The sequence below is a fragment of the Echinops telfairi genome, unplaced genomic scaffold, assembly GCF_000313985.2.
Source record: "Echinops telfairi isolate 266 unplaced genomic scaffold, ASM31398v2 ScPeMD7_5;HRSCAF=22, whole genome shotgun sequence".
NCBI lineage: Eukaryota > Metazoa > Chordata > Mammalia > Afrosoricida > Tenrecidae > Echinops > Echinops telfairi.
Window position 1 is genome coordinate 15,293,580 of NW_022103901.1, and position 3,726 is coordinate 15,297,305.

Here is a 3,726-nt window from a genome sequence, read left to right on the forward strand (position 1 = left end):
AAGCACAGTTCTAGACCCATGCTAACGTTTTCTCTGGTGTGGGTTAAAATGCTGCAGGGCACATTGGTTTTCCACTCAACAACTGATGTGCATCTTCATTTGTGACATCGATTGCGATCCCTACAACATATCAATCCCTACAACATAACAGCACACTTCCCCCTTCTGCCCGTGTTTCCTGTTTCCACTGCCCTTCTTTCCTGTCTCCTGCGTAGCCCTGGAAAAGTGCTGCCCTTTGACCTAACGCTCCAGGTTGCTCAGTCTGCCTTCCTAGTGTTATCGCTCGCCTTATAGGCTGGTCTGTTGTTTCGCTAAAAATGGAGCCATGGCCAGAAGAGTGGCTGATGGCAGGTCCCAGGAGTTCTGCAAGTCTCTATCAATAAGTCTGCTTTCATGTTGAGTTTGACTGCACATTTTTCTCCCACTCGATCCAGGGCCTCCTATTGTGATTCTGAACACCATGCTGGGTAGTGGTAGCAGACACCACCAGTGGAGACCAGCGTTCTCAGGGTCTCTGAGTCCTTGGAACCAATGGTTTCCATGTCTCCTTGGTTGTCGGCACTCTTCCTTGCTCCTGATGGAAGAGATGAAGACTCCCATCTTAGATGGCCTAGCCAGCGAAGGACCTCCTGACCTCCAAGCCCTGATGGGGTGGTGGTGACGTGTCGGGCAGCTAACCGAGGGGTCTACACTTGAAACCACCAGCCGCTCTGTGGGACGAAGATGAGGCTTTTTACTCCTGTGCAGAAACCCACAGAGATGCGGATTAAGTGCCAATATAAGGGAGCTTCAAAACATGGATGGACAAACGGAATGAAAAGATCAGGGGGTATTTCCATGAACTCCTGGCAGCGCTCTTTTAACTGTCCCCAGCTTCACAACTAGCAATGTCAATGGATCTTATTGCCAACGATCAAAGCACCGTGGTGGGTGCTGGGGCTACAGTCATGGACAACACACAGCTTGTCCCTGCCCTCCCAGTGTACCTAAGCCCGAGCCCCCATTATATAGATAGGGAAACCAAGGCTCCAGGAAGAGAAGCATCCTTCCCAGGGTGCATTGAAGGGTGGTCTCTCAATCCCTTGACTTCCAGTTTCCTGTCACACCTGGGAGCCCTGGTGGCCCAGTGATTACACGGTGGGCTGCTAACAGCTAGGTCAGCAGATCAAAACCACCAACCTCTTCTAGGGAGAAAGACGGGGCTCTCTACTCCCATCAAAAGTTACAGTCTCAAAAAAAAAAAAAAGAGTTCCAGTGCCAAACTCACAGGGGTAGTTCTATCCTGTCTTATACGGTCAGAATAGACTCATTGGCAGTGAGTTTGGCTTTTGATTTTTATCACACCTTGAAGGGACTCTGGTGGTGTAGGGGCCACGTATTGGACTGCCAACTGCAAGGTCGACAGTTTAAAACCACCAGCGAGGCTTTCATCCCAAGAGGAGTTGCCATCTGGCAAACCCTGTCCTAGAGGGTCGCACTGAGTCTGAAGTGACTCCATGCAGTGAGTTTGTTTTTATTTGCACCTTGACCTCTCTGGAACCTTTGACAGCTCCAGGTCCCCCACCCTCCCACCACTCTGCCAGGCTCATTCACCCCAGCCCCCTGCTTCCCTCGTCCCCTTACACAGCTGCTCCAGAAGTTCCCTAAGAAACCAGTCGCGCGCGCGAGCCTGGCTCTAGTGGGGAAGGTGTGTGCACCTGTGCATGGTGGCCATCCCCAGCTGTCTGTCTTGTCATTCAACAATTAAAGCCTGCTCTGCGGACCAGAGACCAGCAGTCATGTAGTAGGCCTAAAGGACACCCAGAGTCTTCCAGACCTGAGAAAGCTGCGAAGGGGATTTGCACTCCAGTAAAAGTGTGTGGGTTTTCATCTGAGCAGCTCTGAATGTACCAGGGAAGGTGCTAAGGGAGGCTTCTTGGTTCCTCGCCTTTCCAGCTCCCAGATCCCTAAGGCAGGGCAATGACTTCAGACCTGTATGTCCATCTGGGGCTGGACATCTCCACGGAGATTGCCTAGAACCTTGGCTTCAACATGTCCCAAACGGAATCCATTGATCTCTCCTCCTACCCCAAAGGAGCCCTGGTGGTGTAGTGGTGATGCAGTGGGCTGCTAACCATAGATCAGCAGTTCGAACCACCAGCTGCTCCTCAGGAGAAAGATCGGGCTTTCTACTCCCATTAAGAGTTAACAGTCTCAGAAACCCACGGGGCAGTTCCAGTCTGTCCTCTAGGGTCAACCCGATGGCTGTGAGTGTGGTGTTTTGGTTTTGTGCCATCTCTGGTCTTCGGTATCTTTGCTTCCGCAAACAGCGCAACGCCTCTCCATCCAGTTCCTTGGTCCAGAAATCTGAGAGAGCCTCAGACGGAGGTCCCCTCACCCCCACTCTCATGACCCAGTCCTGCCCTTGACTGCGGGCTAGGCCGGAGCCTGCGCACAGGTACCGATAAGAGACAAGAGCGCCTGACACACGGAATCCAGGACCATAGCGGTACCAGGTGGGTGAGGGGAAGGTGGAGAGAGGAGGGAGGAAGGCGGAACTGATCACAATGATTGACACATAACCCCCCCCCCACACACACACACACACACAGGGGGACAACAACAAACCATTGGGGAAGGGAGACAGCGGTCAATGTAAGATATGAAAATAATAATCATTCATAATTTATCAAGGGGTCACCAGGGTGGGGAGGGGGAGGGAGGGAAAGTAGAGAAGCTGATACCAAGGGCTCAAATGTTTAGAAAATAATGATGGATGTATGAGCCCCTAATAAAACAATTAAAAAAGAAAAGAATGATGGCAACATATGTACAACTATGTTTGATACAATTGATGTATGGATTGCTATAAGAGCTGTAAGAGCCCCCAACAAAATGATCTTTTAATAATTAAAAAAAAGAAACTCTCTTTGCTCCTGTCTCCAATCTGCATTTTGCCTGTTCCGTAGCTGACTCTGTACACTCACCTTACCCAGAGGCTCAGCAGTAGCAACTCATTGCTGGAGGGCATGCCTCTCTTTACCTCCAGAAGAAAACACTCTGCTGATTTTTCTCCTACCTGACTTGCTGCTTGTCCTTTGTTCAACGACTAAATGTTCTAGCACCCCACGCCTTTTCCTTGTCTACCTAGGCTCTTGTATGAGCTATTTTCCAGTACCATGACTTAAATACTAGCTGACCAAGACTCCCAAATCTGAATCTTGAGTCCTGCCCTTTCCTCTAAATCTCAGGCTTGTAAATCAACTTGGAACTTGACATGGATACTAACCAAGCTCATCATGTCACATACGTGTTTGATCCTGTGCTTCATTTTTCCCGTTTCAAGGTGAGTCACCAGCCATCCACCAAACTGCTCACTACTCAAAACCTATGAGCCACACTTGATTCTATCCTTTCCTCCACCCCCCACTTGAAAACCAGGAAAACCCAACTCACAGTGACCCTATAGGACAGAGTCTCTAAGACGTTATATCGTTCTCCCCAGGAGCAACTAGAGAGCTCAAATCACTGACCTTCCAGTTAGCAGCTCAATGTGTAGCAGAGTACCCCACCAGGACTCCCAGAAAACCAGTAAGGTCTCTAAAACATGTCCCTAATACATCTACTGTTCTCCAGTTCACCCACCATCACCCTGGTCAAGTCTCTCTCTTTCCACAGACACGTATATATATGTTGTTGATGTTAATATACATCAATTCAACAGGTTCAGTGTGAGGAACAGAGGGA